At 39.7% G+C, this 24,927-nt stretch overlaps 1 protein-coding gene across 4 annotated transcripts in view; it reads left to right on the plus strand.

The window, feature by feature from the left end:
- step (cytohesin steppke) overlaps nucleotides 1–24,927 on the plus strand; it is a 464,613-nt gene that overhangs the window by 348,729 nt on the left and 90,957 nt on the right. Inside the window, exon 1 of one of the 4 annotated variants that reach the window (XM_067764622.1) lies at nucleotides 4,439–6,758. The exons of the other annotated variants lie outside the window; for them this stretch is intronic. The gene's annotated coding sequence lies outside the window, so the exon portion shown is untranslated. Of the gene's footprint in view, nucleotides 1–4,438; nucleotides 6,759–24,927 lie in introns of those variants that run through there. 4 annotated transcript variants of the gene reach the window in all.

The following is a 24,927-nucleotide window of genomic DNA, read 5'->3' on the forward strand; positions in this document are numbered from 1 at the left end:
TTTTATTGACAATAGACACAACAAATTGAAACTGTTTGCGCATTTAATAGTTGAAGGCTAGCATTTAAATGTATGCAAAATAAGAAGCATGTTTTTTCCTAACCACTGTTATTGCTGTAATATTGTACCTTTATTTATGTTATTTATGTAAATTCTTTAGGATACTGAACGCAACTTGTTGCTTTGAAATCAGTGCAAACTTGTGTTTACATAAATTATGTTTTAATTGTAATTTTGCTCATTGCCATTATTTTTCGCAAATATTCTTGCTTTCCTTGTGTTACTACCTTATACATTGGAGCATAAAACTGTTGGCTTCGTCAAACTCTACTTGTATACCTAATTATTCGACAGAACTGTACGCACCTGAAAGAGCTGCGAAGCTTTACACCATTCGTAATTTTGTTTACTTTTTACAGTGTATTGAACTCACTTTACCTCAAATTGAATTTGCTACATTAAGCGTATATGAGATACAACTTACCCTTAGAAGGTCTAAGTTTAAGTGGAATGAAACGAATTTCCTACATTCCTTGTCAATTTTGGGTTCGGAACAAACCGGTATCGGCGTAGTGCTGTCTTCACCATCCTACTTCCTGCCCCAAAGTGTACCATCGAAGTCACAAATTTCAACTAACTTGCAAATAGTTAGCCATAAACTCATCGCTGAGTTGTAAGTTTCGGTTAAAAAAAAAAAAAAAAAAAATAGTGATCCAACTCATAAATGTTGTTGTTATTGTAGAGATAAGGACACTCTCCGAAGGCCTTGGGGAGTGCTATCGATGCTGATGGTCCTTTGGCGGATGTACATAGATCCGGTACGTTCCGGTACCAAGCCCGACCATCTCGGGTTTTGTTATGACCACATGCGACCTTCTAGGCCATACCGCCCACCACACCCCCTAGATCCATGAGGAGCTTGGGGTCGCCAGAGCTTCGGCTGTTAATGAAACAGGATTCGCCATGCATCGGTGAGGTTGACAATTGGGTTTGGAGAGCTATATATTGCGCTGGCAAACTGAAAGGGTTGCGCTACACAACCCCTTGAATCTATTTGGTATTTTAGTCGCCTCTTACGACAGGCATACCTACCGCGGGTATATTCTAACCCCATAACCCGCTGGGTTAAATTTCGATGTTATGAGTACCTCCGGGCTTGTCAAATTAAAATTAACCGAGCTGTATAATATATTTACTAATATCTCCATATAGAGGACGCAGTAAGTTTTTCGGGTTTACTGCACTTTGTAATTTTTTCAGTTGATCGCTGCTTTTGTTTTAGGTGTGCTATATAGTTATCAGCTGGTAATGTCTTAAGTTTATGTTGACTTTTAAAATCAGTTTAAAATGATTCATTGAATGCGCTCTTCTAACAATTTTCAAGATATATCGATTTTCTATAAAATTCTAGAAAGCGATGGTTATAAAAAATACGAAATATATCGAAGTGAAAAAATTATATCGTTTATAGTAAATTTTAAGTTAAAATGAAGCCAATGAAAGAAAAAAAATTGTTTAAGAAAAAAAAAGCAGTTTAGTAAAAAAGGCAAAACTAAAAATTCAAGAAAGGTTAGGTTAGGTTAGGTTGCAAGGGCTGAGCTGGACACTATAGTAACAGCTCACTACTTAGGCCACCAATGGGCCCATTGTAATACCCTATACGGTCTCAAAGAGGACCCCTACCCTGCCTGAAGCGGGTCTAACCACCTCGTGGAAATTATAAATTTTGCTAGACCCTTTACTTCATAGCTAGAGACCTCGGCGAGGTCATGTAGAAAAGGTTTACCAAGGATGGCCAACCTACGCCTACTAAGCGCTGGACAATGACAGAGAAGGTGCTGGACACTCTCTTCCTCTTCTGTACATCTGCAGCTGCGACAATAGTCGAAGGTCGGTACCCCCATTCTAGCACCATGCGTGCCGTTACTCGACTCTATCACGCCACTGCATCATGCGATTTTACCGCTATGCACTTTTGGCATAGCGGCAGGGCCGCTTTGAAGCGTCAGCATTTTTTCTACAGTTGGCAGTTAGAATTGAGCCGGCCGCCGCGTGAGAACTAAACGCTAAAAATTAAATAAAACTAAAGTGAACCAAATTAGAAAGACAGAAAAACTAAATTATAAAAATAAGAACTTAAAACAATATATATATATATATATATTTGTATGAACAAACCAAAAAATATATTTTTAAATAAAAGAAACTAAAATGTATTAAAATAGTGTTTTTCTGTGTGTGTGTGTGCGTTTGGCTGCAAGCCCAAAAATAAGTGGCATCGAAATGCCACTTTACACCCAGTTAGAACCCTTATCAGGGACGATAGAACTGATTTGTTTAAAATCAGAAACGCTTCTGTGCGCCCCTTGTCATATGAGGGCCAGGTTTGCCTGGATGTCTCACACGATGATGTGGCTGACCATAGTCCATTTGCAATTCTTATAGTGCTTGTGTTCACACGAAGCCTGAAAGTGGCCATGGGTATACCTACCGAATCAATTCCCGGAAGGATATGGTCGGTGGTGCCTCTTCTGGCCAGCTCGTCTGCTTTGCAATTGCCTTCAATATCCCTGTGCCCAGGTACCCATATAAGGCTGATACTGAAGTGCTGAGCCATCTCGCTAAGAGATCTGCGGCATTCAGTGACCGACTTTGCGTTGTCGACGAATGAGTCCAGGGCCTTTAATGCGACCTGGATGTCTGAGAAAATAAACACCCGTTTACCATCCTTAGGCATAGACCCGAGATGGTTCACAGCCCTATGTATTGCCAGCATTTCCGCTTGGTAAAAACGAAAAATTCAAGAAAATAAAAACAAAAAATAAAATAATAAAGAAATAACAAAAAAAAAAAAAAAAAAAAAAATAGAAAAAAAACAAAAAAAGTTAAGTAAAATAAATAACAAAAATAAATTTAAGAAAAAATATGAATTGTACTGTAGTAATTGAAACTACGTTTTTATTTTATAACAAAACTTTTTTATATTTTTTTAAAACGCCTAAATGTATGCGTCAATATCTTTTATTTTTCACAACAATGAAAATTTTTGAAAATTGAAAATCAATATTGAAACTTAAAATATTGATAATACATTTAAAAATTACAAAGTTCAAAGTAACTAAAATATAAAGATAAATAAAAATAATAAGAACCCTACATGTACAAAAAAGATATATAAAAAATAAATGGTTAAAAAAAAACTACAAAATATTTAAATATATACTTTCCTATGAAAATCATTTTAGTGCCAAAAAAACAAAATAACAAAAAAAAAAAAAAATATAAACACGACTCGTATACAAAAAAAATAAAGAGAAAGAAAAAAATTAAAAAAAATACAAAACTATAAATAAAATAGAAATAAAAAACTTTAATAAATAAACAAACGGTAATTTAAAAAAGGAATAAGCTATAGTAAAGTAAAATACAGAAATATATATAAATAAAAAAAATTTACATTAATTAGAAACATGTTAAGAAATAAAAAAAAACAGATAGAAATAACTGATGCTAAGTAAATTTCTTTAAATTCAGAAAAAAGTATTTTTCAAAAATATCTTCATAAAATGCATGATTTTTGCAAAAAATAACTAAAAAATATTTTTCTCACAAAAAAGAAGTAAAAAAACAAATCAAACAATAAACAGGAGCATAAATTTACTTAAAATTTATAAAAAATTATTTTTCAAAAATATCTAAATAAAATTAAATAATTTTTTATAAAATAAAAAAATTAAAAAAATGTTATCACATAAATTAAAAATGAATGAAAACAAAGATTAAAAAAGAAAAAAAAAACCAAAAAAGGAAAATGAAAGTAAAAATGATAAACATTGCAAAAATAAAAAATTAAGAAATTTCATGTAAGTAAAAAACGTTAAAAACAAAAAAAATGTTAAAATATTGATTAATAAAAAGATCAGAAATATCTATAAATGTAGTACAAAAAAGATCGAATAAAAAAATTAAAAAATATAATTAAAAATATAGGAAAAACAGGGGAATATTTTGAATAAGGTGCCACGATTTTCCAATTTTTTTTTTTTGGAGAGGTAGAGGGGTCCTAAAAATGACAAAATAATTATTCGGAACTCTAGGAAACTCTTAGTTTATGAAAAAAAAGCTTTTAAATTACTTGAAATTCGCGTCGAACTTGTCGAAAGTGGTACCCAAAGACGCGCATTTTCGTCAAGGTTCCGAATCCGAAAGCAAAAATTATATTTTTTAATTCGTTTAAAAGTTATTCGATAGGACTATAGTCGCTTTCTTCGTTGTTGCAATTAAACAAACGAAAACATATGAAGGTGGTGAATAGTGTTGCCAGCTCCTCAACAATATCTTTTTACAAAAACAAGATACTTTGGTAGCTATGTTTGTTTGCATTAATGTCGACGTGCCACCACATTATAATGTTCTACCAAGTTAACTAAGATATTGTTGAGGAGCTGGCAACACTATTCACCACCTTCATATGTTTTCGTTTGTTGAATTGCAACGAAAAAAGCGACAATAGTACCGACGGGTTTTCCGAGAATAACTTTTAAAAGAGATAAAAATATAGGGGCATATTCATAGTCCTGAGTTAGAGTATGCTTCACTTGGTGCAGCACTAAAAAGATAGAGTACATTTCATTTCTAAGTATATCATAGTCAGTTTAGTGGCATGCTGTAACGAGAGCCTACTTTAGGCAAAATTCCATTACATAAAAAAAATCTATTACGCAATGTTGTCAAATCACTCGTCTGGACGTTTGCTTGTTGTTTATTCATTTCTTGCGCCTGATTACTAAAAATGCAAAAAGTAAGCAACTTGTTAATAAACAATGTATTTTAACCTCGTTAATTAATTAAAATTTGTATTTAATACTATAGAACAATAAAAGAGAATAAAACTGGAGTAACTGCGAGAAAGACTGCTTGCGGGAACTAATAAATTCCCGCATAGATGTTATAGAAAATTGACGAAATTTAATAAAAATTACACTGCTATTTTTCTGTTCGCTGCTTTATATGTATATATACTAATATCTGCTTGGAAGGATGATTCCATTTAAGTATTTTGTAGTAATCAGTTTTATTATTAATTTTATACACAAATCCAGATACAAATACAATAAGAAGTGGTTAGCACCAAATGATAGAACGGTGTTAACATGTAGTATATTTGAAATATTTAAATTGAATTACGTTTGTTATTCATATTAGAGAGATGGTTACAAGGACTTGATTCTAAATTCCACTTCGGTATCAGCTTGTTTTTCAAATTCAGGTACTTGGGTTCGAAGCTCGCCATCCGATGAAGAAGTAAAATTCAGAAACATGCCCTAGTAACCATCGCCGTGTGCATTTTTTGTCTAATACCAAAAAGAATACAAATTGTATTAAATAATGAGCTTTGCTCGCAAAAAGAAACCTTGTACCCTAAAACAAATGGATCAAATCGTTCTTTATATATTTTTGGCTTTCTCATTAATCGCGCATCGTCCATAATTTCAAAATCTTTTCGATTTCCTCAAAGTAAGACATTTTCACTCTTCTTGAATCAAAAATCCAGCTTAAACTACCGAATACACACGTAAATTGAAATTTCATTTCATTTGACAGATTTTAGTAATAGCTTTAGTGACAGCTTTTCGTCTCTCTAACTTTAGCGATGTCTCTAACCGATGAATCCGGCTTTTTTGCGACTATTATAAAGATAAAGTGTACTTTAAATTGAAATATGCTCTCTTTTTTAGCGCATACTTTAACTTGACTATGAATATGCCCCATAGTTTCTGCTTTCGGATTCTGAATCTTGACGAAAATACGTGTCTTTTGATACCGCTATCGACATGTGCGACCCGAATTTTAGGCGCAGGACTTAAGTTGCAATGTTACTAAGAGTTTCCTAGAGCTGCGGATTTCATTTTGGTGATTTTTAGGACCCCCTTTCCCCCTACAAATCAACAAAAGTTTGAAAATCGTGGCACCTTATATAAAATACAACCCAAAAAACAAACATTAAAAACAAAGTAAAAATAAGCCCGAAAATTGCTATAAATTTAGTATCTCTTTATAAATATTTCACCTCCACATATTTTTTCAATGAATCACTGAAGGGTTAACTTAATATTACTATAATTAACTACCATACACCAAAATTGGTAAATTGAAACATAAACCGTTATACAGCCGTAAATCCACTCACGCAATTTTAGTATAAGTTTAGTTGCTTGTTTAGTGGGCGTGAGAATCGTTTGTAGTCTGAGACTCGCCGGCGCTTGTTTTTAAAATAAATATGTAAAAAAATGCTAATAAATTATTAAAAAAAAAGCACAAGTTGCCTGGTCGGTTGGACAACGTGTGCCGAACTAGTTATGCAAATATGTAGCAGCATTTACTATAACAAATTAGCAATTACAAGGAGTAGAAGATTATAAATAAATAAAGTGTTTTTTTTTTATAGCTACACATGTTAAAAATGCTTTTGCAAAGAGAGCGCGAAAATTGTAATTATTCTTCTACGTTCTACTCGTTTATTTCCTATATTTGTTTTAAAACATGCGCATGGAGCATAGTCAGAAATGCGTATAAGCAAATGTCAGAACGGAGTTTACGTGAAAGTTACTTTTGTTTGTGCAGCTGTTGTCTTTTAAATGTTACAATTGTGTTTAAAACAAAAATTATTTAATTAGAGACCCCGAGCGATAATAACAATCAGCATGAGGATAATGCAGAAGCTGTTGCTACGAAAAAAAGTGAAATATACATTAGAGGTTAGTCATCTGTAATCAATTGTTAGAAATTGTAGTCTTTGCTGCATAATTTTAAAATAATTTCAAGAATCGCTCGATTCTTCTTTCCTCTCTCGCTTTTTTTCCTTCGACGTTTCTAGACTACAGTGTCCCATATGTTGTTGTTGTTGTACGACAGTGTTCCGTATTGTACCCAGTAGCTAGTAGGTCCTCTGCTTAGATTAATGGGTTTGGCTGGGTGTATAAACCATTTGGCCTGTCTTTGCCCTGGGATTCAAACCAGTGTTGCCTGAGGTGCTTTATTTCCCAGTAGGTTATGTTTTTTTTAGTTTGTGCCTGTCTGAGCCCACAGAAAGGCTCTGGACCAGAGGTTTACGCCGATCACTTTATCGGCGGCGACGGCGGGAGTAGCTCCTTGCGGAGGGATTGTCCCTCGTTCGCTTACTCCAGAGAGGCTTCGAACCTAACCCCGGTCTTTGGAATTGGTACTGCTGCGTCTGCTGAAAAGAAATAGAGATACATAAAATGGTCACACTTTTGTCTGTATATCTCGTGAAAAGCGTAGTTTCACCTGGGATTAACTCCTAATAATTTATTTATAATTAATTAATTTATTTTTTATTTAATCGTCGCGGACACACAATTTCTTTAAATCATTTGTGTCTTCTTGGCGGTCACGCACAAATGCGACTTACGTTTGCTATTAATGGTCTATTAATACTCACGACTCTCGTGGCACAGGGCGCATCCAGTTTTTTCGAGCTACAATCCCCGATGATTAAGAGCTACAATTCCCGATGTGCGCACAGTAGCAATCCCGACCACCAGTCGCTACCACGCCTCCTGACCCTCACACCATATGGCAGCATAGAAGCTATAGGACTGCGACTTCGAACTCATACTTTCGTCGACGTCATTGTCCTAGAAGCTCTAGGTGTAGCTCCGAAGACTTTCTAAGGGATATTTGTGCCGCGCTATGCTGCCGAGCTACACCAGAAAAACACCTTGAAACGTTAGAGAGTGACTATTCGACCAAGGATGCCGCCCTCGAAATCATAAGCAGGCTAAGTGGATGTCATTTGCGTAACTCATGGGTGAAAATCGTATAATCCTCGGCGCATCTATATGATTAAAATTTTACAAGAACCCTGGATAAAATTTTTAAAATGTAGACCAAAGTTTGCAGACGTTTGTGTTCACAACATTGATTTCAATAGTCTTCCTTAAATCAAAACGATATTTTAGAATGAAAGTCGACCGATTTTAAGTTGAAAGATGTTAACTGCTGTTTTCCGGCCTTATGATAGAAGAGCTCATTATGGAGGCCGCGTAGCTTCAGTTTTCAGTTCGACTGTCCACTACGTTAGGATAGAAGCACACACGGTCATTATTTCGACTGTCTTGGGAAAGCTTTCGCTTCACCACTTTGAGTGTTCTTGCGAAGGAAAAAGCCTGGCCTGGTAAATATATGTGCCTACGTATTCAGATTTGAAAAAGGAGCCGTAACGTGTAGGTGATATTTAAACTTGATTGATAGGCTATAATCAATGTGATTCACTCCAAGGGACTAGTTTTGGATAAGGCCGGCAACTTTAGGAAATGTCAAACTGAGAGACTTGGGTATTGAGGGACGAAGTGTGAACATCAAAATTAACATTTCAGGCGCTATTGTATAGTTTCGCAAATAAACAACAGATGTTTGAATGTAAGCCCAAGTGATTTTTCAAACCCTTCTCATACGTACATATATCCTCGACTTAAGTATGAGGTAAGAATCATTTCAAAGGAGTGTTTATGCCCCTAGAACCTACTAAAGGATTTTACATTTCTGATTTCGCTTATTCCTTCAGTCAATCACAATATAAAATTTTTTTAAAAATCGGCACCTTTTTTTGGTAATTTGCTTTTTTTACAACGTGAGGACAATTTAAAAACATGTTCGCCTTGGGTCATTTTATTTGAATTAATTATTCATTATTAATTTTTTGAAAAAAAAAAATGCAAAGTGAGCAAATAAATTTATTATATAACTTTTGTTTAGTGTTTTGTTTTAATAACTTGGTGAATTGGGTAATGCAAAGTCCGTGTTAAGCTGACATTGAAAGTGCTTGTTATACCTTTCATGAACATGAAATGGTATATTAACTTTGGTCCGAAGTTTGCAACGTTGAGAAATATAGAAGATAGACTCACCATTAAGTATACCGAATTGATCAGGGCGACGAACTGAGTTGATATAGCCATGTCCGTCTGTCCGTCCGTCTGTCTGTTTGAACGCAAAATAGTCCCTCAAATTTTGAGATATCTCAATGAAATTTGGCACAAGGATGTATTTTGTATTATATTAGACATTTGTCGGATCCGGTAGGATCGGACCACTATAACATATATCTCCCATACAACCGATTGTTCAGATAAGACGATTTTGGTCATTCCTGCCGCAATTTAGAAAGTATAAACGTGAAACTCGGTGGTACATATTCTAATATATCATAGAAGATTTTCTGAAACAATCACTTTGATGGGAGCTATATATAGTATATATCCCATACAACCGATCCTTCAGATAGAAAGATTTTTAGCCATTTCTCCCTTATTTCCAATATAAAAACGTTAAACTTGGTGATATTTATTCTAATATATCATAGAGTATTTCCTGAAAAATCATTTGGATGGGAGCTATATATAATATATATCCCATACAACCGATCGTTCAGATAAGGGGGTTTTTTGCCATTTTTTTATATTTATCTTAAAATCGTTTAGGTATGTACATCGGTTCACTATATATTTCTTATCTTATACAGCGCATTATTTGGAGATTACGAATGGGATAAGGTTATTGTTCAGCCCCATTCATGAAAGGTATGAAGTCTTCGGCACACGACGGGACTCGTTACATGTTTTTTTAAATAACTTTTGAACAGTCAGAAAGAGTTAAATTTTGCAATTAGTTTCTTCTAACTGGCAATTTTCGACAAGAACAATAAATGGCCTAAGCAGTCTTAAACGACTAGAAAATATAGTACCGCGCCGGACGCCGCCGCCGCGCGCCGATATTTTTGACATTCGGCGGCGGCGTGCGAAAAACGACCAAAATCGGCGGCGGCGTTTATCGGCGGCGTATATCTCTACTCTGGACCATAGAATGAGGCTATAGCACCCTACTTGGCTAGGTAGTTTGCCTGTTCGTTACAAAAGGAAAAAATATATAATAGTGTATATATATAACCAAACTAAAACATATATAAAAACAAGTAAGGAAGGCTAAGTTCGGGTTTAACCGAACATTACATACTCAGTTGAGAGCGGTGGAGACAAAATAAGGGAAAATCACCATGTAGTAAAAAAAACCTAGGGTAACCCTGGAATGTGTTTGTATGACATGTGTATCAAATTGAAGGTATTAAAGAGTATTTTAAGAGGGAGTGGGCCATAGTTCTATAGATGGACGCCATTTAGGGATATCGCCATAAAGGTGGACCAGAGCTGACTCTAGAATTAGTTTGTACGATATGGGTATCAAATGAAAGGTGTTAATGAGTATTTTAAAAGGGAGTGGGCCTAAGTTCTATAGGTGGACGCCTTTTCGAGATATCGCCATAAAGGTGGACCAGGGGTGACTCTAGAATTTGTTTGCACGATATGGGTATCAAATTAAAGGTATTAATGAGGGTTTTAAAAGGGAGTGGTTAGTTGTAATGTGAATGCGTTTTCGAGATATCGACCAAAATGTGGACCAGGGTGATTCAGAACATTATCTGTCGGGTACCGCTAATTTATTTATATATGTCACACCCATTTTACAAATTTTTTTTCTAAAGTTATATTTTGCGTCAATAGACCAATCCAATTACCATGTTTCATCCCTTTTTTCGTATTTGGTATATAATTATGGCATTTTTTAAATTTTTCGTAATTTTCGATATCGAAAAAGTGAGGCGTGGTCATAGTCGGATTTCTGCCATTTTTTACACCAACACAAAGTGAGTTGAGATAAGTACGTGAACTGAGTTTAGTAAAGATATATCCATTTTTGCTCAAGTTATCGTGTTAACGGCCGAGCGGAAGGACAGACGGTCGACTGTGTATAAAAACTGGGCGTGGCTTCAACCGATTTCGCTTTTTTTCACAGAAAACAGTTATCGTCCTAGAATCTAAGCCTCTACCAAATTTCACAAGGATTGGTAAATTTTTGTTCGACTTATGGCATTAAAAGTATCCTTGACAAATTAAATGAAAAAGGGCGGAGCCACGCCCATTTTGAAATTTTCTTTTATTTTTGTATTTTGTTGCACCATATCATTACTGGAGTTAAATGTTGACACAATTTACTTATATACTGTAAAGATATTAACTTTTCTTTTAAAATTTGACTTTAAAAAAATTTTTTTTAAAAAGTGGGTGTGGTCGTTCTCCGATTTTGCTAATTTTTATTAAGCATACATATAGTAAAAAGGGTAACGTTCCTGCCAAATTTCATCATGATATCTTCAACGACTGCCAAATTACAGCTTGCAAAACTTCTAAATTACCTTCTTTTAAAAGTGGGCGGTAACACGCCCATTGTCCAAAATTTTACTATTTTTCTATTCTGCGTCATAAGTTCAACTCACCTAACAAGTTTCATCGCTTAATCCGTATTTGGTAATGAATTACCGCACTTTTTCGATTTTTCGAAATTTTCGATATCGAAAAAGTGGGCGTGGTTTTAGTCCGATATCGTTCATTTTAAATAGCGATCTGAGATGAGTTCCCAGGAACCTACATACCAAATTTCATCAAGATACCTCAAAATTTACTCAAGTTATCGTGTTAACGGACAGACGGACGGACGGACGGACATGGCTCAATCGAATTTTTTTTCGATACTGATGATTTTAATATGTAAGTCTATATCTATCTCGATTCCTTTATACCTGGACAACCAACCGTTATCCAATCAAAGTTAATATACTCTGTGAGCTCTGCTCAACTGAGTATAAAAAGTAAGAGAGACATTAAAATGAAAAACTAAAAGCAATGTACATGAAGAAATATTGTAAAATATGTAAAAAAAGTGAAATAAATTAAAAAAGCAATTAAGTAAAATTTGAATAGTTATAGTTCCATTTGCCGCTTTACATACATATTACGTCATTGATCCGATCCACTATTTCAGAGCTATTGTGATTTAAAAAATTGGCTTCAATCACGGATCGTAAAACGTTATCAGGCCCTATATGCATAAACTAGCCTTTACCCGCGGCCCCGTCCGCAAGGAGAAAATTAAATATATGGGATATTCACGTTAGCCTGCTTATCAAGTTATCTGTTTAAAAAGATGTTTCTGTCCAACACATTTTATTTTTGTAATTGAGTAAAAAAAGAACTAAATGAGCTGATAACCTGACAGGATCCCCAAATGATCCCGAAATTATCCACAAAAATCCACGAAATGACCCCGACGCTATCGCAGACAGATCCCGAAAACCATTTAGAAATGCCACGGAAGGGTCTCCAAAAGTTCCCGGAATAGTCCCAAAAAACCCGAAATGACAACGACACGATTCTAGACTTATCCAGAGAACCACAAAGAAATGATGCCTGAAGGGTACCAAAATGATCCCGAAATAGTCCCGAAAAAGTTCCGAAATGACCCTGACGGGCTCCCGGACGGTTCTCAAAAACCATCCAGAAAATATCCAGGAAGGGTCCTTAGGGGATCCACGACGGATCGCGAAAACCATACAGAAATTATTCCGGAAGGGTCCCAAAATGATCCCGTATTAGTCCCGAAAAAGTCCTGAAATGACCCCGACGGGATCCCAGACGGATTCCGAAAACTATCCAGAAATGATGCCGGAAAGGTCCTCAAATGATCCCCTAATAGTCCCGAAATGACCCTGACGGTATCTCGAACGGACTCCTAAATGACCCTGACGGGATCCCGGACAGATCTCGAAATCCATCCAGAAATGATCTTGGAAACCCAAAATAATCCCGAAACAATATCTGAAAAGTTCAGAAATTACCCCGAAGGGATCCCTCACGGATCCCAAAAACTATCCAGAAATGATGCCGGAATTTCCTCAAAAGGTCCCCTAATAGTCCCGAAATGACCGAAAACCATCCAGAAATTATGCCGGAAGGGACCCCAAATGATCCCGAATACCATACAGAAATGATGCCGGAAAATACCCCAAATGATCCCCAAATAGTCCCAAAAAAGTTCCGAAATGACCCGGAAGGGATCCCGGACGGATCCCGAAAACCATCCAGAAATTATGCCGAAAGGGTCCCCTAATGATCCGATACCAGTCGATAAAAAGTCCCGAAATAACCCCGACGGGATGCCGGACGGATCCTCAAAATCATATAGAAACGATGCCGGAAGGTACCCCAAATGATCCCGAAATAGTCCCGAAATGACCCTGGCAGGATCGCGTACGGATCCCGAAAACCATCCAGAAATGATGCCGAAAGGCTCCCCTAATTATCCCGTATTAGTCCCGAAAAAGTCCCGAAATGACCCCGACGGGATTCCTGGCGGATCCCGAAAAGCATCCAGAAATAATACCGAAAAGGTCCCCAAATCATCCCGTATTAGTCAAGAAAAAGTCCTGAATTGACCCCGTCGGGATCCCGGATGGATCCCGAAAACTATCCAGAAATGATGCCGGAAGGTATCCCGAAATAGTCCCGAAATGACCCTGACGGGATCCCGGACGGATCCCTAAAACCATCTAGAAATGGTGCCGAAAGGTACTTCAAATGATCCCGAAATAGTACCGAAATGACCCCGACGGGATCCCGGAAGGATCCCGAAAACCATCTAGAAATGATGCCGGAAGGTACCCCAAATGATCCCGAAATAGTCCCGAAATGACCCCGACGGGATACCGGACGGATCCCGAAAACCATCCAGAAATGATGCCGAAAGCGTCCCAAATGATCCCGTATTCGTCGAGAAAAATTCCCGAAATGACCCCGACGGAATCCCGGACGGATCCTCAAAACCATATAGAAATGATGCCGGAAGGTACCCCAAAGGATCCCGAAATAGTTCCGTAATGAACCTGACGGGATCCCGGACGGATCCCGAAAACCATCTAGAAATGATGCCGGAAGGTACCCCAAATGATCCCGAAATAGTCCCGAAATGACCCCGACGGGATCCCGGACGGATCCCGAAAACCATACAGAAATGATGCCGAAAGCGTCCCCAAATGATCCCGTATTAGTCGAGAAAAAGTCCCGAAATGAACCCGACTGGTTCCCGGACGGATTCCGAAAAGCATCCAGATATGATGCCGAAAGGGTCCCCAAATGATCCCGTATAAGTCGAGAAAAAGTCCCGAAATGACCAAGACGGGATCCCGGACGGATCCCGAAAACCATCCACAAATGACGCCGAAAGCGTCCGCAAATGATCCCGTATTAGTCGAGAAAAAGTCCCGAAATGACCCCAACGGGTTCCCGGACGGATCCCGAAAAGCATCCAGATATGATGCCAAAAGGGTCGCCAAATGATCCCGTATTAGTCGAGAAAAAGTCCCGTAATAACCCCGACGGGATCCCGGACGGATCCTCAAAATCATATAGAAATGGTGCCGGAAGGTAACCCAAATGATCCCAAAATAGTCCCGAAATGACCCTGATTGGATCCTGGACGGATCCCGAAAACCATCTAGAAATGATGCCGGAAGGTACCCCAAATGATCCCGAAATAGTCCCGAAATGACCCCGACGGGATCCCGGACGGATCCCGAAAAACATCCAGAAATGATGCCGAAAGCGTCCCCAAATGATCCCGTATTAGTCGAGAAAAAGTCCCGAAATGACCCTGATTGGATCCTGGACGGATCCCGAAAACCATCTAGCAATGATGCCGGAAGGTACCTCAAATGAACCCGTATTAGTCGAGAAAAAGTCCCAAAATTACCCTGAAGGTATCCCGAACGGATCCCGAAAACCATACAGAAATGATGCCGAAAAGGTCCCCAAATGATCCCGTATAAGTCGAGAAAAAGTCCCGAAATGACCAAGACGGCATCCCGGACGGATCCCGAAAACCATCCAGAAATGATGCCGAAAGCGTCCCCAAATGATCCCGTATTAGTCGAGAAAAAGTCCCGAAATGACCCCCACGGGATCCCGGACGGATCCCGAAAACCATCGAGAAATGATGCCGAAAGGGTCCCCAAATGATCCCGTATAAGTCGAGAAAAAGTCCCGAAATGACCAAGAAGGGAGCCCGGACGGATCCCTAAAACCATCTAGCAATGATGCCGGAAGCTACCCCAAATGATCCCGTATTAGTCGAGAAAAAGTCCAGAAATGACCCCGACGGGATCCCTGATGGATCCCGAAAACCATCTAGAAATGATGCCGCAAGGTACCTCAAAGGAACCCGTATTAATCGAGAAAAAGTCCCAAAATGACCCTGAAGGGATCCCGAACGGATCCCGAAAACCACACAGAAATGATGCCGATAGGGTCCCCAAATGATCCTGTATTAGTCGAGAAAAAATTCCGAAATGACTCCGACGGGATCCCGGACGGATCCCGAAAACCATCTAGAATTGATAGCGGAAGGTACCCCAAATGATGCCGAAATAGTCCCGAAATGACATCGACGGGATCCCGGACGAATCCCGAAAACCATCCAGAAATGATGCCGGAGGAGACCCCAAATGATCCCGCTAAAGTCCCAAATTGACCCCGACAGGGTCCCGGACGGATCCCATAAACCATCCAGAAATGATGCCGGAAGATACCCCAAATGATCCCGCAAAAGTCCCAAAATGACCCCGACAGGATCCCGGACGGATCCCGTAAAACATCCAGAAATGATGTCGGAAGAGACGCCAAATGATCCCGCAAAAGTCCCAAAATGACCCCGACAGGATCCCGGACGGATCCCGTAAACCATCCAGAAATGATGCCGGAAGAGACCCCAAATGATCCCGCAAAAGTCCCAAAATGACCCCGACAGGATCCCGGACGGATCCCGTAAAACATCCAGAAATGATGTCGGAAGAAACCCCAAATGATCCCGCAAAAGTCCCAAAATGACCCCGACAGGATCCCGGACGGATCCCGTAAAACATCCAGAAATGATGTCGGAAGAGACCCCAAATGATCCCGCAAAAGTCCCAAAATGACCCCGACAGGATCCCGGACGGATCCCGTAAACCATCCAGAAATGATGCCGGAAGAGACCCCAAATGATCCCGCAAAAGTCCCAAAATGACCCCGACAGGATCCCGGACGGATCCCGAAAACCATCCAGAAATGATGCCGGAAGAGACCCCAAATGATCCCGCAAAAGTCCCAAAATGACCCCGACAGGATCCCGGACGGATCCCGTAAACCATCCAGAAATGATGCCAGAAGAGACCCCAAATGATCCCGCAAAAGTCCCAAAATGACCCCGACAGGATCCCGGACGGATCCCGTAAACCATCCAGAAATGATGGCGGAGGAGACCCCAAATGATCCCGCAAAAGTCTCAAAATGACCCCGACAGGATCCCCGACGGATCCCGAAAACCATCCAGAAATGATGCTGGAAGAGACCCCAAATGATCCCGCAAAAGTCCCAAAATGACCCCGACAGGATCCCGGACGGATCCCGTAAACCATCCAGAAATGATGCCGGAAGAGACCCCAAATGATCCCGCAAAAGTCCCAAAATGACGCCGACGGGATCCCGGACGGATCCCGTAAACCATCCAGAAATGATGCCGAAAGGTTCCCCAAATGATCCTGTATTAGTCGAGAAAAAGTTCCGAAATGACCCCGACGGGATCCCGGATGGATCCCGAAAACTATCTAGAAATGATGCCGGAAGGCACCCCAAATGATGCCGTAATAGTCCCGAAATGAAATCGACGGGATCCCGGACGGATCCCGAAAACCATCCAGAAATGATGCCGGAAGAGACCCCAAATGATCCCGCAAAAGTCCCAAAATGACCCCGACAGGATCCCGGACGGATCCCGAAAACCATCCAGAAATGATGCCGGAATGGACCCCAAATGGTCCCGAAATGACACCGACGGGATCCCGGACGGATACCGAAAACCATCCAGAAATGATGCAGGCAGGTACCCCAAATTATCCCGAAATAGTCCCGAAATGACCCTGACGGGATCGCGGACGGATCTCGAAAACCATGCAGAAATGATGCCGGAAGATACCCCTAATGATCCCGAAATAGCCCCGAAAAAGTCCCGAAATTACTCCGGCGTAATCCCGGACCGATCCCGAAAACCATTCAGAAATGATCCCGGAGGGTCTCGATATGACCCTTACGGGATTACAAATAAGGTGAAGCTAATTATAAAACCATGTTAATAAGGCAGCAGGCGCATTGAAGCGAATAAAAAGTTACATAGAAACATACTGGTAAAGCTAATAAAAGCGTGCTAATAAAAACAATTGATGGAGGGCGGATGGCGGGAGTAGAGGAGAGGACCACTGATCGTTCCTCCAAAATTGTCTAGATCTCGTTCTGTATGTACCAGATACCAAAAACTATTGATTTAGGAGAAAATTTATATTGAGTTATAACAATTTATAGATTTTACACCAGAGGGGGAGATAAAGGGGGGCAGGCGGGCGGAAGGTATCACTGCTTACTTTGTAAGCCCTCGACTTATTTGACCCCTTGGGTCTGTGATATTGGTGAAGGCCAGTATACGTAAAGTTATAATGTGTAAAAATTATGAAAAATAATTTCTCGAAGGGTCGTGGGACCCCCACCCCTCTTTCCATGTTCGAAAAAAATTTCGCTAGTAGACTACTGTCTGTGTCCCAAATTTCATCAAAATCCGTGTAGCCATTCTGGCGTGATTCAGACGCAAAGACGAAAAAATATAATAATTAAATTATAACTGTTCCTAGGGGGCGGGGACCACGCCCCTTTTGAAAAATATATAGCTAGTAGATCCTTCTAGACTATTGGCTATATGTGTGCAAACTTTCATCCAAATCGGTCCAGCCGTTCTTGCGTTATTGAGTCACAAAGACAAACGTCTGGACAAACATCCAAACATCCAAACATCCAAACATCTAAACATCCAAACATCCAAACATCTTAACATCCAAACTTTCCCATTTATAATATACTAGCCTTTACCCGCGGCCCCGTCCGCAAGGAGAAATTTAAATATATGGGCTATTCGCGTTAGCCTGCTTATTATCTGTTTAAAATTTTCTTTTCTTCTAATGCATTTTATTTTTGTAATTGAGTAAAAAAAAGAACTAAATGAGCTGATAACCTGATAGGATCCCAAATGATCCCGAAATTATCCAGAAAAAGCTGCGAAATGACCCCCACGCTATCGCGGACGGATCCCGAAAACCATTTAGAAATGCCCCGAAAGGGTCTCCAAAAGTTCCCCGAATAGTCCCAAAAAAACCCGAAATGACAGCGACACGATTCTAGACGTATCCAGAGAACTACACAGAAATGATCCCTGAAGGTCTTCCAAAATGATCCCGAAAAGGTTCCGAAATGAACCTGACGGGCTCCCGAGCGGATCTCAAAAACATATCCAGGAAGGGTCCCTAAATTATCCCGACATACTCCAGAAAAAGTTCCGAAATGGCACCGAGGGGATCCACGACGGATCGCGAAAACCATACAGAAATGATTCCGGAAGGATCCCAAAATGATCCCGAAATAGTCCGGAAATGACCCAGATGGGATCCCGCACAGATCCAGAAATGATCTCGGAAGGGTGCAAAAACTATCCCTGAAAAGTAACAAAAAATCCCGAAATGGCTCCTACGGCATCCCGGACGGATCCAGAAATGATCTCGGAAGGGTCCCCAAATGATCCAAAAATGGTCCCGAAATGACCCTGATGGATCCGGCAAACCATCAAGAAATTATGCCGAAAGGGTCCCAAAATGATCCCGAAATAATACAGAAAAAGTCACAAAACGACCCCTAGAGGATCCCCAAATGATCCCGTATTAGCCCCGAAAAGGTTCCGAAATAACCCCGACGGGATCCCGGACAAATCCCGAAAACCATCCAGAAATGATGCCGGAAGGAATCCCAAATGATTCCGAAAAAGTCCCGCATTGATTCCGACGGGATCCCGAACGGATACCGAAAATCATCCAGAAGTGATGCCGGAAAGGTCCTCAAATGATCACCTAATAGTCCCGAAATGACCCTTAAGGGGTCATGGACGGATCCCATAACCCATCTAGAAATGATCCCGATATAGTCCCGAAGAAGTCCCGAAATGACCCTGACGGGATCTCGAACGCACCCCTAAATGACCCTGACGGGATCCCGGACAGATCCCGAAATCCATTCAGAAATGATCTTGGGAGGGACCCCAAATGATCCCGAAAAAGTCCCGCAATTATTCCGACGGGATCCTTATCGGATACCGAAACCCATCCAGAAGTGATGCCGGAAAGGTCTTCAAATGATCACTTAATACCAAAATGAACCTGACGGCATCCCGGACTGATCCCAAAATCCATCCAGAAATGATCTTGGGAAGGTCCCAAAATTATCCCGAAATAGTCTCGGAAAAGTTCAGAAATTACCGATGGGTTCCCGGACGAATCCTGAAAGCCATCTCTAAATGATCCCGAAAAAGTCCCGAAATGACCCTGACTGAACCCCGAAAGGATCCCGAAAACTATACAGAAATGATGCCGGAAAGGTCCTCAAATGATCTCCTAATAGTTCCGAAAAGACCCTGACGGGATCCCGAACGGATCCCGACAACTATCTAGAAATGATGCCGAAAAGGCCCGCAAATGATCCCGTATTAGTCGAGAAAAAGTCCCGAAATTACCCCGACGGGATGCCGGACGAATCCCAAAAACCATCCAGAAATGATGCCGGAAGGGACACCAAATGATCCCGAAAAAGTCCCGCAATTATTCCGACGGGATCCTGAACGGATACCGAAAACCATCCAGAAATGATGCCGGAAAGGTCCACAAATGATCCCCTAATAGTCCCGAAATTACCCTGATGGGATCCCGGACGGATCCCGAAAACCATCCAGAAATGATGCCGAAAGGGTTCCCAAATAATCCCGTATTAGTCGCGAAAAAGTCCCGAAATGACCCCGACGGCATCCCGGACGGATCCCGAAAACCATCCAGAAATGATGCCGGAAGAGCCCCAAATGATCCCGAAAAGGTGCCCAAATGACCCCGACGAGATCCCGGACGGATACCGAAAACCATCCAGAAATGATGCCGGTAGGTACCCCAAATGATCCCGAAATAGTCCCGAAATGACCCAGATGGGATCCCGCACAGATCCAGAAATGATCCCGGAAGGATCCAAAAACTATCCCAGAAAAGTAACAAAAAATCCAGAAATGGCTCCTACGGCATCCCGGACGGATCCAGAAATGATCTCGGAAGGGTCCCCAAATGATCCCAAAATGGTCCCGAAATGACCCTGATGGATCCGGCAAACCATCAAGAAATTATGACGGAAGGGTCCCCAAATGTTCGGGATCATAAAACAGAAAGTCACGAAACGACCCCTAGAGGATCCCCAAATGATCCCGTATTAGCCCCGAAATGACCGTGACGGGATCCCGACAACTATCCAAAAATGATGCCGAAAGGGTCCGCAAATGATCCCGTATTAGTCGAGAAAAAGTCCCGAAATGACCTCATCGGCATCCCGGACGGATCCCGAAAATTATCCAGAAATGATGCCGAAAGGGTTCCCAAATGATCCCGTATTAGTTGCTAAAAAGTCCCGAAATGACCCCGACGGGATCCCGGACGGATCCCGAAAACCATCCAGAAATGATGCCGAAAGGGTTCCCAAATGATCCCGTATTAGTCGCGAAAAAGTCCCGAAACGACCCCGACGGGATCCTGGACGGATCCCGAAAACCATCCAGAGATGATGCCGGAAGAGCCCCAAAATGCTCCCGAAAAAGTCCCCAAATGACCCAGACGAGATTCCGGACGGATCCCGAAAACCATTCAGAAATTATGCCGGAAGAGCCCCCAAATGATCCCGAAAAAGTCCCCAAATGACCCCGACGAGATCCCGGACGGATCCCGAAAACCATCCAGAAATGATGCCGGAAGAGCCCCCAAATGATCCCGAAAAAGTCCCCAAATGACCCCGACGAGATCCCGGACGGATCCCGAAAACCATCCAGAAATGATGCCGGAAGAGCCCCCAAATGACCCCGAAAAAGTCCCCAAATGACCCCGACGAGATCCCGGACGAATCCCGAAAACCATCCAGAAATTATGCCGGAAGAGCCCCCAAATGATCCCGAAAAAGTCCCGACGGGATGCCGGACGAATCCCAAGGACTATCCAGAAATGATGCCTAAAGGGACCCAAAATAACCCCGAAAAAGTCCCGCAATGATCCCGGAAACCATCAAGAATTTATCTCTCGAAGGTATGCAAATGATCCCGAAAGTACCCCGACGAGATCCCGCACGGATCCCGAAAACCATCCAGAAATGATGCCGGAAGGGTCCCCAAATGATCGCGAAATAGTCCCGAAATGATTCCGGAATAGTCCCGAAAATGTTCCAAAATAACCCCGACGGGATCCCGGACGGATCCCGTAAACTATACAGAAATGATCCCGGAAGGGTCCCAAAATGATCCCGAAATAGTCCCGAAAAAGTCCCGAAATTACCCCGGCGTAATCCCGGACCGATCCCGAAAACCATCCAGAAATGATCCCGGAAGGGTCTCGATATGACCCTTACGGGATTACAAATAAGGTGAAGGTAATTATAAAACCATGTTAATAAGGCAGCAGGCGCATTGGAGCGAATAAAAAGTTAGATAGAAACATACAGGTAAAGCTAATAAAAGCGTGCTAATAAAAAAACAATTGATGGAGGGCGGATGGCGGGAGTAGAGGAGAGGACCACTGATCGTTCCTCCAAAATTGTCTAGATCTCGTTCTGTATGTACCAGATACCAAAAACTATTGATTTAGGAGAAAATTTAGATTGAGTTATAACAATTTATGGATTTTACACCAGAGGGGGAGATAAAGGGGGGCGCCGGAGGGTGTCACTGCTTACTTTGTAAGCCCTCGACTTATTTGACCCCTTGAGTCTGTGATATTGGTGAAGGCCAGTATACGTAAAGTTATAATGTGTAAAAATTATGAAAAATAATTTCTCTAAGGGTCGTGGGACCCCCACCCCTCTTTCCATGTTCGAAAAAAATTTCGCTAGTAGACTACTGTCTGTGTCCCAAATTTCATCAAAATCCGTGTAGCCATTCTGGCGTGATTCAGTCGCAAAGACGAAAAAATATAATAATTACATTATAACTGTTCCTAGAGGGCGGGGACCACGCCCTTTTGAAAAATATATAGCTAGTAGATCCTTCTAGACTATTGGCTATATGTGTGCAAAATTTCATCCAAATCGGTCCAGCCGTTCTTGCGTTATTGAGTCACAAAGACAAACGTCTGGACAAACATCCAAACATCCAAACATCCAAACATCTAAACATCCAAACATCCAAACATCTTAACATCCAAACTTTCCCATTTATAATATATATTAGATATTAGATTACCACAATGAATTATACATTTTGTGGTACGCCTAATTACCACAATGAATTATACATTTTGTGGTGCGCCTAAAAGTATGCAAACATATTTTTGTAATGCTGGTTTTCTTCTGCTCACCTTCATTCTCTATGTATATATGTATGCACAAATGTAATTATATATTTGTATTCATTCATTATTTTCAAAGAGAGCCAATTGGGATCTATATATGTATCGCAACACACTTGTTGAAGCTAGAATTTGTTGAATAAAAGTGATAACGATACCGCTGAATATAAAGTGAGTTATTAATTATTTGTTCAAATTTAAGATGAGTCATTACAAGCCAATTTGTTTGTTTGTTTTCTAGTCAGATATGTAAATCTTTAGAGAATAATCAACGACGGACGGCAAGAGAAATTGTCAAACTGGCGGAAGGTAATTCACCACATTACCTACTTGAAGATTAGCAAAAAACGCGGTGTTATCGTTAAAATTTCACAAAAAGTTATTGAAAACGTAAAAAAATAGTTAATTGAATTGACGAATTTCATGCCACATTTCCCCAATGGTGAATTACCTACCCGCGATTTGATGGTTTACTTTTTCCCACTATTCGTTCTTAAATTTTGAGAACTGACAAAAAAAACTAAATATACAAGTTATCAGGTTCACTTCCGCTTAGGCCAATTTAAAAAAAATAATCGAACAAAAATTAATTGATCTTGCAACAACTTAAATATTTATACATATAATTTAAAATTGTTTTACCAAATACAAAATAATATAAAAAATTTAAATAGCAAGTACAAAATAACAAACTATTGAAATTAATCAAGTTTTACATACAAACATAAAATAAAATAAAAATATAAAATTGAAAATTAAAAAACAAAACACTTGTGTATAAGGAAAAAACAAATAAAAAAATTTGAAAACAAAAATATTAAATGATTCTAGGTTCGATTAGAAGTCAACGCCTATAACAATGGTCATTATGATGATTTTTTTTAGTTATAAAAAATAATTGAGCTCGAATCGAACCTTGAATCATTTATTAATTTTCCAAAATATTAAAATGAAAAGGTCAAAAAATTAATAAAAAAGAGATTATAAAAAAAAGAAAAATCAACTAACTAAAAAATGAATTAGTTATCCGAAACTTAACGATACATTTAAAAATGCAGAAAAATTATATGCATAAAAATAGCCAAAAAAAAAAATAATAATAATACTCAAAAACTTAGAAAGCTCTAAGGAAACAACGCAAAATAAAAAAAATTATAAAATAGTAGAGCTTACGATTTCTCGAACATGTTCTAGAAGAGATTTCTCGGGAGCCTCGCCTTCTCGCGAGATTCTCTAATCTCGAATTACTCGTAAGGCTCGCGAGCTTTTCGACATTCAACTTAATCGATTCTTTGGCTGTTTTATATAGAGCTAACGATTTCTTCTGGAGCACAAGCCAAAACCACAAGTAAAAACCCCGAAATGAATAGAATATTGCCAATGCAGCGACTGAATTGAAAGTAGAGAAGATCGGGAGTATTACGAGTAATTCGAGATTCGAGAATCTGGCGAGAAGCGTTGTTCTTGATGCCTCGTTGAAAAATAAAATTTTGCGAACAAAATTATATGTATAATAAATATGTTTTGAGTTAAATGTCATTGGAAGCAATATATGCCCCTATTACCGTTTACAACTCAACCCTGGTTGGGTTGAAATTTCGCAATTTTGTATTACATATTACAACTCAACCTGTCAAAAAAAAATGTCGGTTGAGTTGTCTAGTTTAACAACTTTTTGTGGCATTACCGTTTAAAGCCTTGTGTTTGTGTAGTTGTCAAAGACGGACGTCAAAATCTTACAATTGATTACTAGCAGTTGTCTCATACAATTTTGCAGTTGTTTTGAAAAAATGTTACGTTTTAGAAGACGGCTGACCATCTAATTTTTAACAAACATCAAAGGACACGTTTCGACCTCCGATTTAAGAATCTGAAAACAAAAATTAAAAATTTTATTTCTAATAAAATCTAATTTCATATGGTTGTTGCATTTTGCCAAATTTTTTGTACACACTAATGCAGAAAGGCGTTGAACCCACCCAGGGTTATTTTTACAAATCGCGGCCAAAGGCCGCCAACGCAGAAAGATGTTCTGTGCCAAAAAAACCTGTGGAACGGGCCTCATATTTGGGACACTCTCGAGCCATTTTGTGGGTTTTTGTAAATATTTTTCGACAGAAATAAAATTTTTAATTTCCGCTTTCGACTCCTAGAAACGGAGATCGAAACGCGTCTTTTGATACCACCTTTGATAAGAGTTAGATGGTGCACGGGCTCATAAAACGCTACCAAAAAAAAAATGTAAAGCGGGTAGTTAAACCTTTTTTAATCAAACAATAATCAACAATTTTGTACACATTTATAGAAAAAAACCTTTAAACGAAGGATTACATTGAATAACTTTTTGACTTTATGGAGCGCCACTCCGAAGTTGGACGGGGCTGGCCGCAGTTCGGATGCAGCCGTGAGTCCCATTGATATTAATCACTACTCCTGGGAATCCTGTTTAGAGTAAAATACAAGTTTTGCTGTTTGGGTTTTAATCCACTTCTCACAAATATGCTCCTCAATAATATCTAAAACCAGTCCAA

This window comes from Eurosta solidaginis, chromosome 2 (genome assembly GCF_040869045.1).
Source record: "Eurosta solidaginis isolate ZX-2024a chromosome 2, ASM4086904v1, whole genome shotgun sequence".
NCBI classification, from domain to species: domain Eukaryota; kingdom Metazoa; phylum Arthropoda; class Insecta; order Diptera; family Tephritidae; genus Eurosta; species Eurosta solidaginis.